The sequence below is a fragment of the Gracilinanus agilis genome, chromosome 1 (genome assembly GCF_016433145.1).
Source record: "Gracilinanus agilis isolate LMUSP501 chromosome 1, AgileGrace, whole genome shotgun sequence".
In the NCBI taxonomy this organism is placed as follows: Eukaryota; Metazoa; Chordata; class Mammalia; order Didelphimorphia; family Didelphidae; genus Gracilinanus; species Gracilinanus agilis.
In genome coordinates this window covers 745,205,611-745,222,433 of record NC_058130.1, presented here as the reverse complement: position 1 = coordinate 745,222,433, position 16,823 = coordinate 745,205,611, and the positions used below count along the sequence as shown (strand labels likewise).

At 40.3% G+C, this 16,823-nt stretch overlaps 1 pseudogene; it reads left to right on the top strand.

The window, feature by feature from the left end:
• Positions 1–12,334: 12,334 nt before the first annotated feature.
• LOC123256840 overlaps positions 12,335–16,823 on the top strand; it is a 90,430-nt pseudogene continuing 85,941 nt past the window's right edge.

Here is a 16,823-nt window from a genome sequence, read left to right as displayed (position 1 = left end):
TATATATATATATATATATATATATATATATATATATATATATATATGTCTTGTATATATGTATATGATGTCTTGTATATATATATATATATATATATATATATATATATATATATATATATATACATATTCTGTACTGAGACTTTTGTATATATATATATATTCCAGCCTCCTCTCATGGCATTTCCTCTACATTCTATCTATATTTTCCTACTAGCTCTTCTCCAGTTTTGACATTCTATTTCATATATATACATATATATATACACACATATATATATACCCCACATCTATTACATAGATATGTATATTTAATATGTTGTTTTCTTTTAGATTCGGCCAATCTGGAAATTTGCATTGTTTGCCTTTGTTTTTGTTTTGTTTTTTTCTTTCATTCTCATTTGGGTAGGATAGCAGGGGCGAAGGGCAGATTTTAGCTGTTTGAAAAAAGTAAAATTTAATTTTTAAAATGATAGATCATAAGAACATAGAACCTTTGATCTAGGTTTGAAAGGAACTTCAGAAAACATCTAGTCCAAACCCCTCATTTTAAAAATGAGAAAGTTGAAAATCAGGGAAGCTTAAAAGGCTTACCCAAATTCACCAGATACTAAGCATCAGAGACAGGATTTGAACTCACATCCTCTGACTCCAAAGCCAACACTCTTTCTACTGTGCCAAATTGCCTTCCTATGTGTCCTATTCTAATTATGGCTCCAGTTACTTGTATAGGTGTTCAGTCTCAGACTTCAGAAGCTATTTCATCCATTCCCTTCATTGACAGGTGGGGAAAAAAAATTGAGGACCAGAGACTTGCTCACTATCGCACCACTGCTATCCTTGCAGAGTCAGGTAGGCAGTGTTTTAGAAAAACTTGAAGTGAGGGATAGCACTTTAACTGGCAGGAGGAAGGGGAAGAACCAGGAAAAGCTTAAGAGAAAAAGAAGGGGCTCTGTGATCTAGGTCTGGAAGAGAAGAATTTCAACAAGTAGAGATCGGAGGCAGTATATTCCAGACATGACAAGTGGGAGGAAGCTTGGGTGAATGCACGTAGATGGGAAACAGAATGTCAAAACTGGAGAAGAGCTAGTAGGAAAATAGATAGAACGTAGAGGGAAATGCCATGAGAGGAGGCTGGAAATATATACGTCAGCAACACTGCAGAGAGGCTTAGATGCCCCGCTAAGAAGTTTATATTTAATCCTAGAGGTAATAGGAAACCATAACAGGTTTGGGGCAAGGCCTTAGTGTGGTCAGAGGTCTGTCTAAGGAAAATGATTCTGGAAGATATGAGGAGAATCCGGAGACAGGGAGGCCAATTAAAAGGTGACAAGATGAGGGTGTATTTGAGAGAGGATGTGAAGGTTGAGTCAACATAACTCCAGAGTGACTGAATATGAGAAGTGAATATGAGACACTCAGGATAAGTCAAAGAAGACAGAGGCAGCATGGCATAGTGCAGGGATTCTCAGAGACCCCATAGGGGTCCCTAAGACCCTTTTTTTTTCAGAGGATTTATGAAGTCATTACATTTTCATAAAAATAAAGATTAATTAATTTATTTTATAGTAAATATTACTGATAGATATTAATGATTATTGAGAGGTATAATCTACCTTGATAGTTATTATTAATTATTGATAGGTATACTACATGTCGATAGATATTGTTGATTATTGATAGGCATAATCCATAATGTAGATGTTATTGATTATTGATAGGTATAATCCACATTGATAGTTACCCTTAATTATTGACAGGTATAATCCACATTGATAAATGTTATTGATTATTGATAGATATAATCCATGTTGATGGATGTTATTGATTATTGATAGGTGTAATCCACATTGATAGTTACTATTAATTATTGATAAGTATAATCCACATTGATTGATTATTGATAGGTATAATCCATGTTGATGGATGTTATTGATTATTGATAAGTGTGATCCACATTGATAGATGTTATTGATTATTGAGAGGTATAATCTACCTTGATAATTATTACTAATTATTGATAGGTATAATACATGTCGATAGATATTGTTGATTATTGATAGGCATAATCCACAATGATAAATATTAATGATTATTTAGATGTATAATCCACATTGATAGTTACCATTAACTATTGACAGGTATAATCCACATTGATAGATGTTATTGATTATTGATAGGTATAATCCACATTAATAGTTACTATTAATTTTTGATAGGTGTACTCCACATTGATAGGTATTATTGATTATTGATAAGTGTGATCCACATTAATAGATGTTATTGATTATTGATAGGTATAGTCCATTTTGATTGATGTTATTGATTATTGATAGATGTAATCCACATTCATAGTTACTATTAATTTTTGATAGGTGTAATCCACATTGATAGGTATTATTAATTATTGATAGATATAATCCATATAAACAAAAGCTTTTTGGAATCTTCAGTAATTTTTAAGAGTATAAAGGAGTTTTGCCATCAAAATGCTTGAGAATCACTAGTATAACAGATAAAGAGTTGACCTCAGCTAGAGATCAACTTTGGGAGTCAGGAAGACCAGAGTTCAAGTCGAACCCCTGACGCATACTCTCTGTGTGACTCTGGACATTACTTCACATTTTGCTTCCTCAGAAAACTCTCTAAGATGATAAGGCAGTCAGTCAACAATTATTTAATAAGGCACAGTTACCTGCATGCCCTTAAATGTTAGAGAGACAAAGAAAGGTCCCTAACAGTAAACTGTAGAGGCAAGTGCAAATATTAATCTGCATTGGTAAAATAAGTTGTTTGACCAGAGCTTTCCACATGGATTATATCATAAGGCCATTAAAAATGGGAGGAGGAGGGAGAGGAAATGGGGAATGAGAATGGCTGCTTTCACAAAGCTTAGATGACTAGGAAAATGGTGTGTTCTCAAGAGGAATATGAAACATTTGGAAGAGATAGCACTCAATGGGGAGGGTAATGAAGGGAGTAATTCTGCTTTGGAGTGTGGAGTTTGAAATGCTCATTGGTAATCCACATAGGGATGTAGGAAGAGAGTTCACAGGCCAGGACTGGGATATATGAAATTGGAATTCATGAGCTTAGCAGCTTTATGGAGGTGCCCTCAAAAGAAAGAGGAGAAATTGAGAGAGAAGAGGAAGAGGGATGATTGAAGAGGGGAATGGTGAGCTCTGTTTTAACCTGGTTGGGATTGAGATCCCAATGGGACGTTTAGGTGATGATCAACAAGCGATCATAACTTGGGAATCATTTGAGTAGAAAAGCTCATTCAACCCAAGGGAGCAAATGAGATTGCTAAAAGATACAGTGAATTGGGAGACTAGAAGAAGGCCCAGGACAGATAGAGTCTTGGGGGACACTCATCCACAGGAGCCAGGAGATGGATGATGATTCAGTAAATAAAAGTGAATAGCAACAGAGTAGGCAGGGAAAGACCCAAGATGTCATGGAAGCCATAGTAAGAGAGAATCATCAGGAGGAAAGACAGTCAAAAATGTCAAAAGCTACAGATGAAGAAGGACAAATAGAGTAAGAGTGGTGTTTGGGGGCTTGGAGTTTTTTTTTAAGCTATCAGATTTAGAAGTTAAGATCACTGAGACAAGTAGAGTTGATAGGATCAAAATCTAGACAGTAAAGGGCCAAAATGTTCATGTGAGGAGATGAAATGAAGACAGTGAGTATCAATAACTAGGAATATGATTGCAAACAAGAAGAGAAAATAGGATGATGGTTTGAGGGAATAGCAATTCTTTACAAAAAGGATTTATTGAGTGCCAAGGATATACCTAATATTCCTGCTTAATACTCCTGCTTGATGCTGGGTGTTTCAAAGACAAAAGTCCTTGCCCTCTAGAACCTTACAATCTACTGGGAGCAAGTTAACTCCTACATGAATACAGATATACACCTGGATCTCATCTGACCCTCACAACAACCCTGGGAGGAAGATGCTATTATTTCCCATTTTACATATGCATAAACAGAGGCAAACAGAAGATAAATAACTTGCTCAGGATTACAGAAATGATACTCGTGAATGTCTGAGACTAGATTTGAACTCAGGTCTTCTTGACTTTGCTACCCAGTTATTTGACTATCCATTTTTTTTAACATTTATTAATATACATTTTTAACATGGTTACCTGATTCATACTCCTCTTATCCCCTTCACCCCCCCCCCCGCACTCCCCCCACCCATGGCTGATGCGCATTTCCACTAGTTTTGTCATGTGTCCTTGATCAAGACCAATTTCCAAATGACTATCCATTTTTGATACCTTGTTACCCCTTTGAGTAGATCATAAACTCAATCTGTGTCAGCAATACAATGTAATTATTTAGAAAAATGTGATTTTTATGCTAGGTATTACATTTTATGAAGGGTATTGGTAAATTGGTGTGGTTCCAGAGGAGGGAAAAGCAGGACTGTGAAGGACTTTGAGTCCATGCCACATGAAGTTTGGTGGAAGGAAGCCTGGCTCTTTATCCACTGAGCTGTCCCCTCAGGACCTTTTTGAATCTTGACTCTGACATCCAGTATATTAACTCCCATCTAAGCTAATTTATATGTGTTATCAGTGCCTTTTGTTATTTCCACCTCAAGTATTTCATTATTGAGCTTCCCTCCCTTATTACAAAAAATAAACAAACAAGACTTTATTGACACAGAGGCACTTTATCTGACAATTTCCACACTGGTTGGCGGCTCCCCACCTCTTCTGAGTAGAAGGAGGTATGTTTCATCATTGTTTCTCTGGGATTCAGAGTTAGGCTCCCCTTTGGTATTGTTTTTGTTTAGATGATTGTCATCATCATTGTGGCCATTGATTCCTCCTTCCCAGTTTTGTGTCATTTGCACATTTGATGAACTTGCTACCTATGCCTTTATCCCAGTCATCAGTAAAAATGAATGACTCAGCTGGTAAGATTAGTCACTTACCTACACATCAAACCAAGTAACCTCCTGACATTTGACTGCACTTGAATCTCTGCCTGTCTGTGGGCTGAGTAGGGGATGGCTTTGATTGGTATTAACATCTCTGGTTTCAGAAACGCCCACTTAAGCGATCTGTCCACCAAACTGACATGTGCTTATTACCCTTAGTTTATTCCCAAGGACAATGGAGCCTGTGTTAGCTAAGTGAGACCACACTGCCTCCACTTGCCTGCTGAGTGACAGACAGTCCTATGTATTTACCGGAGGAAGCATCGAAGGACCATCTAGCTTTAATTGATGGATAAAAATCTTCTTTACATCCAATTTGTGAATTTTTCCTGGTGAGGGGAAGGGTGTAGAGGGGAATGAAATTCCTATATAGGAGGCATGATATTAGAGGCATAGATTTAGAGTGGGAAAGGGACTTAGAAGCCAACGAATGCTGGCTGGGTTACACCATATGGGGGTAATAAGAAATACTTTTCCATTTTACTCTTTATAAATACGCATCATTTTATTCAGAAAATTCTGCTCTCTGTGGCACTTAGATATTCATTTCTTGATGCCATGTCCCTCATGTTAACAAGCAGTGATTCTCAAAGTGGGTGCAGCAGCAATCCAGAAAGGCGGTGATGACCACAGGTGCCTTTATCTTTCCTATTAATTGCTATTAAAATTTTTTTAATTAATTTCCAGTGGGGTTAAGTAATATTTTTTCTGGAAAGGGGACAGTAGACCAAAAAAGTTTGGGAACCAATGTACAAAGCAGGAAAGCTCAAAGTCCCCAGTGATGGAGTAGAAGGATATGGAGGAAAAGGTATATATCATTACTTTCAACTTGCCTAGAATGACACAGAGAAAGAATGTTAAATTTGGAGTTAGAGGTCCTTAACAAACAAACAAACAAACAAAAAAAGGTAGAGGTGAGAGGCATGTAGGTGGCTCAGTAGATTGAGAGCCAGGCCTAGAGACAGGAGGTCTTGGGTTCAAATTTGAACTCGGATATTTCCTAGCTGTGTGACCTTGGGTAAGTCATTTAACCCTTATTGCCTTGGCCTTTTCTGCTCCTCTGCCTTGGAACCTATACACACTATTGATTCCAAGCCAGAAGCTAAGGGTTTTTTTTAAAGGGGGGTGGGAATGAAGACAAATTTTTTCAGTTTAATCTGCTTTATTAACATTTTTCCATCACTTTCTGAAATCTACATAATCAACAAAACAATAAAAACAAGTCTCTGTTGTTTATTGTTGCTCAGTCCTGTCTGATTCTTTGTGACCCTGTGGACCATAGCACACCATTGCTGTCCATAGGATTTTCTTGGCAAAGATACTAGAGACATTTACCATTTCATTTTCCATCTTTCTATTTCCTTCCTCAATTTGTAGCCCTTGCCAATTTCTGTGACAAAAGCTCACATTGACATTTTAACAATTGGCTCTACAGGCAGGTTTGTTCTGGTTCCACTTGCCATGAGGAGACTTGGGTTCTCGTAACAGTTCAGTAACAGACTCTCCAGAGTGACCTTGGGCAAATAATTAGACTTTGATGGGCTTTAAGAGGCAAGTTGGCTAGTCTATAGACAACTGGTTTCAGAAGTTAACTGGATTCAAGTTCCAGTCCTGTAACCCTGGGCAAGTTAACCTCTCAATATCCTAGGCAACTCTTCAAAACTAAATTTCAGAAAAGGAGTTGACCAGTTCTTTATAGCAATGAAATCACAGACTCAATCCCTGTCCCTGTTCTTTGGGCCTTAACTTTCTCATATGTTAGAACTCTCCTAGTGGTAAATGTTGGAGGGGATGTGGCAAAATTGGGACACTAATGCATTGTTGGTGGAGTTGTGAACTGATCCAACCATTCTTGAGGGCAATTCAGAACTATGCCCAAAGGGCTAAAAAGCTGTGCATACCCTTTGATCTGGTAATACCACCACTGGGTCTGTATCCCAAAGAGAAAATAAAAAAGGGGGAAAGGACCTACTTGTACAAAAATATTTATATCAGCTCTTTTTGTGGTAGCAAAGAATTGGAAATTGAGAGGGTGTTCATCAACTGGGGAATGACTAAACAAATTGTGGTATACTTTACTGATGAAATACTATTGTGCTAGAAGAAATGATAAGCAAGATGATTTCCAAAAAAAGCTAGGAAGATCTGCAAAAACTGATGCTGAGTGAAGTAAGCAGAATTGGGAAAACATTGTATACAATAACAGCAATATTGGATGACGATTATCTGTGAAAATTTGGCTACTATCAGCAATGCACTGATCTGGGATAATCCTGAAAGACTTGTGATGGGGAATGCTATCCACCTCCAGAAAAAGAACTGATGGAGTCATCTTTCACATCAATATATTTTTAGTTTTATTTGGGGTTTTGGTTAGGTATGACTTTGCTCTTGCAACAATTACCAATATGGAAGTGTTTTGCATGACAATAAAAAGAAGGGAAAAAAAAGAACTTTCCTGAGTCCATCCACCCTTATTACTATACTATCAATCTTGAAACTATTCTGCATACAAAGAGAGACAGAGTCACAGAGAGAAAGAGAGAGAGAGAGAGAGAGAGAGAGTATTCATGCCTTTGAATTCAACAGTGTGGCTAGTGAGATAACTTTTTTCTATCAATACAAATACTCTAGAAAGAATTTATTCACTAAAAGGAGGAGAGGGCCACAAAGTCACAGAGAAGCAACAGATATGGGGACAAGAGTTGAACTGAATCAAAAGAATTGGACTAAAGCAGTGGTTCCCAAACTTTATTGGCCTACTGCCCCCTTTCCATAAAAATATTACTTATCCCCCTGGAAGTTATTTTTTAATAAATTTTAATAGCAATTAATAGGAAAGATAAATGCACCTGTGGCCATCACCACTTCCCTAGATCACTTCAGCACCCACCAGGAGGCAGTGACGCCCACTTTGGGAATCATTGGACTAAAGGATCTATAAGACCCACTCGACCACCAAAATTATGGTGATTCCTCCTAGCACCCACTCCTTTCTAAATCAGCAAGCATCCATCATAGCCCCAAATGCAAAATGCCTTTTGCCAGTAATGTGCTATCTTTGAATGAGGAGCCCAGAACAGAAAATTATTTAAACAAGACGTTCAGTTAGTGTAATAAAATATGAAACTAAAACTGGAACTCTTCTTGAAAGACAACAGAAGCCCATAATTGAGTTACAGATGATTTATCCCTTGGGGGGGAAACAAGCAAACACCCCACCTCCCCCATCCCTTAACTAATTTTTATGGAAATGTCTTGTAAGGGATCAGTTAAGACATCATGTGTTTTCCTTCTGCAACAGAAGCTACATATGGACCAAGAGGGACAACTGAAAATGTGGAAGCCCATGAAACAAAGGGAGACAAGATGAAGCGAGAACTCCTTTAGTCCAACACCTTCATTTTATAGAAGAGGAACCTGGGGCTTCTGGAGATCAAAGATCTAAAGCCAGAAGGGATCTTTAAGACTAAAAGTCCAACCACCTTCCAACACCGTGAATGAGGAACCTGAGTTGTAGCTAGAGAGATAAAATGGTTTGCCCCAAGTCACACAGGTAATGAGAAGAAAGCAAGAATAATTAACATTAATGTGGTATTTTAATATTTGCAAAGGAGTTTGTAACATTCTCTCATGTGTTGCTTACAATGACCCTTTAGTAGGTTTTGTCATCTCCATTTTCCAGAGATAGGAAAGAAGTTAAATGACTCACCCAGGGCCAAACAACTAGCAAGATTCTTCCTGACTTCAAGCTGATCACTTTATTAATACATTATTCTTATCCTGCTGTGTTGACTTGCTCCACTTGGTACCTTTGCCCCACCCCACCCCACTCCCGCTCCCCCTTTTCTGCTCCTTTTTTGTGTGTTATTTTCCCCCATTAGAATGTAGGCTCCTTGAGGGTAAGGACCTTCTTCTTTCTTTCTACTTATATTTCTATTCCCAGCACTTAATAGAGTATTTGGCACATAATAAACAGTTAATAAATGCCAGGGAGATATAATAGATAGAGAACTGGATTTAGAGCCAGGAAGACCTGAATTTGAATCCTGCCCTAGCTCCATAGTTATTATAAGACCTTGGACAGATCATTTAAGCAGTCAATAAATAAAAATTTATTAACCACCAGCTATGTGCCAGATACTACCCTGTGCAAAGTGAGGTATATAAAAAGTGATAAGAGACAGTGCCCACCCTCAAGAAGCTTACAAACAAATGGGGAGCCAATATGCAAACATATATACAGAGCAAGCTATATGTAGTATAAATAGGAAATAATTAACAGAGGAAAGATGCTGTGCTAAGAGCTGGAGATATAGGCAGCTAGGTGACTCAATAGATAGAAAGCCAGGCCTAGAGGTAGGAGGGCCTGGGTTCAAATATAGCCACTCTTATAAGGAAAATTTAAGTTTACAGAAGATAGAATCATGGACAGTAGAATAAGAGATTCTGGAATTCTACAGGGGAGAGCTAAGCTGTTACTAAAAGACAGATGGGCTTGAGCTGAGACCTTTCTCTGTTTTTGACCTGGAGGGTCTGGCTATTTTCCCTTGGCTGTTTTCTACCTCATCTTCCCATCCTACCTTTGGCTCTGTTATCTTGCTTCCCTGCTGGCTAATTGATATCTACTGAGTTCCTGGTGATCCTGAACCATCTGGCATCTGATTGTGAGATCAGGCCTAGATCCTTTTGGATCTTGGACCTTATTTGGGCCCTATCAGGCTTACACAGACCCTTTCTTTAAAACCAGAAAAGGAGAGTTTAGTGTTAGTTTAACCAAGAACAGGAATTGGGATTTTAGATAGTGAGGAGAGGAGCAGAGTAGGAAAATCACTCTGAAGAAATCTCTGTGAAGAGATATTTAGATCTGGAGTTTTTAGGTAGTTGGCATTAGATTATGATTATCCAAACTTCCTTTTTCACCTTCCCTTGTTAATAAATCCAACATCCATCCCTGATATATACTAGTCTGTATTTGTTAACTCAGGTCAGGCTTTACCTGGACTGAATCTGTTATCCCACAGTTAACTTAATCACATTGGCCTAGTTTAATCCATTCCCCAAACCTTCTCTAACACCTCTGACTTCCTAGCCATGTGATGCTGTCACTTAATTCCCATTATCTAGCCTTTACCACTCTTCTGAACCAACATTTATTCTAAGACAGAAAGTAAAGATTTAAAAAGAAAAAAAATCTGGGGATAACAAAATAAGTTTAAAAAAAATGCTTGCCCCCCCCCCAAGGATTTTACAATATAATGGGGGAGATAATATGTAAACATATATATATATATATATATAATAAGTAGGAAATAATTCACAGAGGAAAGGTACAGGAATTAAGAGGAGTTGGGGAAGGCTTTCCATGGAAGGCGGTACTATAATTAGGACTTCAAGAAAACCAGAGAGGTTGGTAGTTAGAGTGGAGGAGGGAGGCAGTTCCATGCATGGGGGACACAGAGAGAGAAAGTCCTAAGCATAGAGGTGGAGTATCTTGTTCTTTGAAGGGACTTGAGGCTTAATCTCTTTGAGTCTCAGTTTCCTCATTGGCTCACTGAAGTGAGATAAAAGTGCTTTGTAAACCTGAAATCACCATAGAAATGTCAATAATCGTTATTCATATATGAAAAGTTCCTTCCCCTGGACCTCATAGAATCTCTAATTTTCTTCAAAGCAGACAGCTCAGGTACCCCTTCCTATAAGGACTCCCCCTTTTAATTGCTTCAATTTATCTATAGTTTGCTTTTATTCACTTCTGAACAAGTTGTATTCCTACACACACACACACACACACACACACACACACACACACATTCCCAATTTTTTCCCCCTTTGGATTCCCCAATCTTGGCTTTACGCAGTGGTTGTTGATTAGGTGTTTTGTCAAATTTAATCTAATCTTATAGCTTCAGAACTAATTTCAGTCAGAATATTCAAGATCATGGAGTTGAGAGCTGGAAGGAACTTTAGCCATCACATGATCAGAGATTTAGAACTGGAAAGGACTTTCTAGAGTTTCTCTAATCCAACCTCTATATTTTCCAGATGAAAATGAGGAAGCTCAGAAAGGTTAAGTGAGCTGTATGTGGCCACTCAGTGCCAGAGGCAGGATTTGAATTGAGGTCTTCCAGATTCCTAGGTGAGCATTTGATCCAATTGTATGTATGCTGACTCAAAGGAGAGATCTTGGAGATCCCATCTTCTTTCCTGAGGAAACAGAAGTCCCAGTTACTAATACCACTGGAATTTGAACCCAGATCTTTGGATTGCTGGTCCAGTGCTCCCTTCATCTCAAAGAGATATATGGCTGGGGGGTGGGAAGGGAGGGAGGGGGAGGAAGTTCCTCTGGTCCTTCACTGAAACTGAGGTTACCCTCTGTGCTTTGGGTCCCTGTCACCTGCAGGGTCGATGGTAGAGATAACAAGGTTCAGAGCCCAGCTTCCCATATGGTGTCTTCTCTTCCTACCAGGAATGAAAGAATTGAGGGGGAGGGCATAAGGGGGTGAGGAGGAAAAGAGAAAGAAAACAGATGGGAAGGTGAGTAATTAAATCAATATATACAAACATTCCTCCCTCCCATCCCACCCTCCCCCCCCAGTTCCCCCCCCCCCAAAAAAAAAGTGGAGGGTGAGGGGAGGAATCCGGTAGAAGATTGGAGTTTGAACTCATCTTCTGTGTGATTTCAAATCAGATAAATGCCAGCTAGGTCTTTGTCCTGGAGACGTTGTTTGAAATGGAAATGCTAACAATGGTGGGGCTTTTGTTTCATTATCTAGAATGTCTTTGACTGTTTCAAAATGAGGCTTCCCAACCAGCCCCTGCCCCAGCTCCAGCCGGCGGCGGAGGCTTTATGTATATTTTATTGGGACTAGTTTCTGTCGCCAGGCTAAGATTCATTTGTGTGTGTGTGTGCTTGGGATGGGCATGTGCAAAGGGCTGCCTATATTTTACACAGATAATGTCCTTGTAATTTGAAAGTACTTACGTATAAGGCCGGCATTGTCCTGCTTTTGTTGAGAGAAAAAGCAATACTGTATCTTTAAATTGGGAGGCGCAGAATCATGAATCTCGGGCAGTGAAAAGACTAATGTGCTGTGGAAGGGAAGGAGTTTAATCTAATTTAGTTGGAGGGTGTCTGTCTGTGGTGTTGTTTTTTGGGAGTGTGGGAATAGAGGAGAGGAGCTGCCCCCTTGAATGGCTCCCCCTGCGCCAGAAGCAGTGGGGAGTCCCTCAGACGCCACTGATCCAAAGCCAGGCCTTGAAAGGGGGATTAAAGAAATGTTCTGATTTGCAATTCACACTAATGCACCCTGTGGAACCTTTGGTCATATTTCAAACCCCACTGCTAGGGAAAGAGCCGGAAAACGAGCCGCTGAGATGGGGCCGAAGCCGCAGTGGCAGCAGCAGCAGCAGCCTTGGCTCCCCAGCTCGCTGTCCATTGCCATTTTCCGAGGAGGCTGGGGGTTGGGGAAGCCAGTGTTTATGCACACACACACACACACACACACACACACACACACACACTCACTCACTCACACACACACGTCAGGGTTTGTTTGCTGGAGGTACCCCTTTCCAAGATTAGAAGTGTCTCTGGATCAGGAGGGGAGTAATAGAGACAAGCCGATCAGTTTGGACTACGTTGTCAGTCGTTGTCCTGATTCTACCCGGGAGTGGAAAGGACTGGAGATTTTTTTTCCCCACACGGCATCCTGGGAAGGAAGGACACCTAGGGAGTCGCTGTGACAGTGAAAGTCAACAATTAGCAAAGAAATCACCATTCCAAGAGAGTCAGAAGAACTCTCCCTTCCAGTTTCTCCTCCAATCCCCATCCAGGCCTCCAATATTCGGGGGGGGGGGGGGGAGGAGTGGTGGGGGGAGGAAAGGGACTAGGGAAGAGTATTCTGAAAAACAGAAACGATATCAGGCGGAGATCGCTGCTGAACAACTGAGGCACTGTGCTGGACAGCCCTAACAATCCGGCTGCACGCCGGGCCAGAGGGAGGATGCAATCCCTTCCCTAGCTGGTTTTCTGCTTCTTGAACCAACCCTCCTTAGCTTTCCTCTTAGCTCTGCCTCTTAAGTACTAAAAGGAGAGAGAACCACGGTGCTCCTTCCGCTGCGCTTAGCGCGGGCCGGGGTCAGCCTGGCCAGCAGAGAGGGATGAAATTGAGAAGCTTAAAGTGTGTGTCAGTGCATTTTATCTCCTAGGAGAGCCTTTGCTTTAATCCCATCGCACAAAGGCAGGCCTGGCTAGGCCCGTAATTGCCCAAGACTATAACCGAAGCAGGGGCAGAGATACAACTCCGATTCAGAGTGTTAACCACATCTGGGTAATTTCCTACCGCTCACTGGCAGGATACGGTTCTCTGGACTGAGGCTGCTCCTCTTTTTCCTGAAACAGTCCCTTTTCCTAATCTTTCACTTTCTCCCTCGATCACTGGCCAGCCTGAAAGGCAGATGGATGTGTTGGGGGGTGGGGAGAGTGCAGGGAAGGAAGGACTGGAACCAAGAGGGGGGAGGTGGCAAACTCTGTGGTTGATGGGTTTTTTTTTTCCTGGTAGTTGGCACATTATTGGAAATCATGTTCCATTATAAAGTTTTCTCTTTTAAAAAAAAATACCAAAAACGACAACCTGTACTCAACATTTTGGAGGCTTAATCAGATTTCTATTAATTTAAACATATAGCTATTCCCACGACAAGCCCTAGCGCTTTCTTTTCCCCCTTTCATCTGTGGTTAAATATGTAAATAAAATGTCTAAAGTCATTCTTCAAAGAAGACAAAAGAAAAAAGAGCTGAGGGAAAAGACAGCCATAAAATTCCTCCCAATTCTCCATAACATTTGCCAGAGGGGGGCCGGGCTGGCCTGGGCCAAGCAGCAGGGGTGCCTGGCGGCTCCATACAATCCCCCATCTCCAATCCCACACACAGGAAAAAAATAAAATCCAATATCTTTTCAGCTGGAGCCATCAAAAGGCCCTTTTCATTGGTAGGTATCTTCCAGTTGCTGATTTCTCAGAGGCCTCTCTGCTGGCTGGCTTGTCTATAAGACCCATTTGCTGGGTCCTGGCTCTTCTGGGCTGAGCAAGGGGCAGCAAACAAGCAGGCCCTTAGGCACCCCTTTTTTGAGAAACTATACTAATAATTGAACTAAAATTGCAGATTAAAAAAATTCAGAGGCATTTCTCCCAAATAGTTCATATACAGCTCTGGGCAAGAAACAGTTGTTTTTTGTTGTTGTTGTTTTATTTTGTTTTGTTTTGGTTTGTTTTTTAATATATCTTGGCTTTCAGGGAGGAGGTGGGAAAGTTAATAAAAGAAGAAATAAAATTGTTTCTTAAAAAGCTTTAAGCCAGAAAAAATGTCAGAAAACAAGTATACCTCTTTGCCTCATTCATTTTTGCATTCGTGTCCAGCAAATAACCCATGTTTCTTGATTCTTGAAAAAGAAGCCCATCTAAGAAAAATGGCACTTGTCAGGTGGTTTTTCACTTTTGCATTGATGTGCTACTTAGTAGATAAGGTCCTGGAAGATACAAAGTCCTGAGTTCAAATCCAATTACATTTAATGATAGTATGATCCTCGGCAAACCCCTTGAAGCCTCAGATTCCTAAACTGCAAAATGTAAAATAATTCTTCACGGGGCTGATAAGAGGTAAAAATGAACTAATAGGATAGGGACTGCTAGACCTTCCATTTCATTGGTAAAGAACTTCCAGGGGAGAAAAGTCCCTCTACCAATGCTGGTCAGCACCTTCTCTGCAATTGATAGAGTTCCCTAGATAAAGCATGTATTAATGGAATATGATGTACCAGATATGCTAAGCAATGCTGAGTCACAGAAAGGCAAACAAAAAGTATCCCGGTGCCCTGAGGTTAAATGACTTGCCCAGGGTCTCACAGCCTAAATATGTCAGGGATGGGATTTTCATTTAGAAGACCTGTTCATAGGCATTACACTATGAGACTTAAGGTGTTTTGAAATGAAGCCACAACTCTCAAATCGTGGCTTGTCCCCTCAGCTCCTATTCCATTACCTGGAAGAAGGGAATGAGCCTACCCAGTAAAGCTTTACCAATTAATATTTCTCAAAGATACTGAACTATGAGGCTCTGGGACCAATTTTGTGAAGCAGCAAATCAATAAGACAAGGCCATGTGAAAAGGACTAGTCCAAAATCTGAGTCTGAGTACTGGTTCTCTCTACCACTGGCTCCCTAACTTTAGTCAAGTCACCTCTACTTCCAGACCTCAGTATTCTCATCTGAAAATAACTCCCTTAAAGGACTGTAAGCATCAAACAAGATAATATGAGCACAGTGGATAGAGAGCTAGGCCTGAAATCTAGAGGTCCTGGGTTCAAATCTGACCTCAGACACTTCTTTGCTGTGTAACAGAGCAATTCACTTAACCCTGATTGCTTAGTCCTTGCCCTTCTGTCTGAAGAATTGTTACTATGACAGAAAGGAAAGGCTTAAAGGGGAGGGAGGGGCAGGTAGGTGGCTCAGTGGTTTGAGAGTTAGTCCCAGAGACAGGAGGTACTGGGTTCAAATCTGGGCTCAGATATTTCCTAGCTGTGTGACCCTAGACCAGTCATTTAACCCCCATTGCCTACCCTTTACCACTTTTCCACCTTGGAACCAATACACAATGATGATTCTTTTTTTTGTTAAACCCTTAACTTCTGTGCATTGGCTCCTAGGTGGAAGAGTGGTAAGGGTGGGCAATGGAGGTCAAGTGACTTGCCCAGGGTCACTCAACAATGTTGATTCTAAGATAGAAGGTGGTAAGGATTTTTTTAAATAATGGTTTTTTAAGATAATATATGAAAGTCTTCTTGATATATAAGTTATAATTATAAATAATAACCATCTGGGTGTGACCTTGATGTAAATATGTAGCTCATTAACTTGCTTGTTGTACAAGAGGTAAAGAACAGATGAGTTGACATCAAAGAAGGAATCCTTATATTGGTGTCCGTCCTATAAGGACCCCTGAAAAGAGAGTTAGAAATCAGTTTCATGATTTGTAAAAAGAGGACATTGGCGATTATAATCTCTCCTGTCCCTTCCAGTTTGGAATCCATGACCCTATCTATCTCCTAGTCTAATCTCCAACTCTAAAGTTCTATGACTTTGAAACTAGCTCCTATGAATACCAAAGATCTTGGAGATACCCAATTTGAACAGTTCTGACAAAAAAAAAAAAAGCCTTTGGAAGTAAGTGGCTAGACAATTCTCCTTCCAGATCCCTTAGTCTTTGTATCATCCCTGCGTGATACTCTGTTGGCAATGAACAAATGCTTCTCGGATTGCCAAACTACAAAACAAAACTCAGATGGCTGGCATCTCAACAGTGCACTTTTCCTCAATCAGTTCCTCCTCTGTGGCTTCCAGAATGAGCAGCATAGGTATCGAACCCCGTTTGCACTGAGCCAAGTATTTTCTTTCCACGTACATAGCGTTAGCATCCTTAAAGCTAGCAGAAAGCCAACGTCTCTACTTTCTTCCTAAAATCGTCTTACTCTTTTAACAGCGGGCCGGAGAACGAGCCACGCATGTTTTTATTTATTTATTTATTTTGGGAGGGGGTTGAAGTGGCTAGGAGGATATTGACTTTGCCTTTGTGAGATTTGGGGGACTTTCAGAATTCCATCTTTTCCCTAGTTAAGAGGGATCCTAAAACATGAGAGACCTTGGCCTCTTCCCTAAGATGTCCGGAGGGCTTTATCTGGCCTGTTGACTTTAGCCCCTGGGAGTTCAGAAATGGCTCGATTTAGGCTAGCTTGCGCCCTAGAGTGAGGAGGAGAGAGAGAGAGAGAGAGAGAGAGAGAGAGAGAGAGAGAGAGAGAGAGAGAGAGAG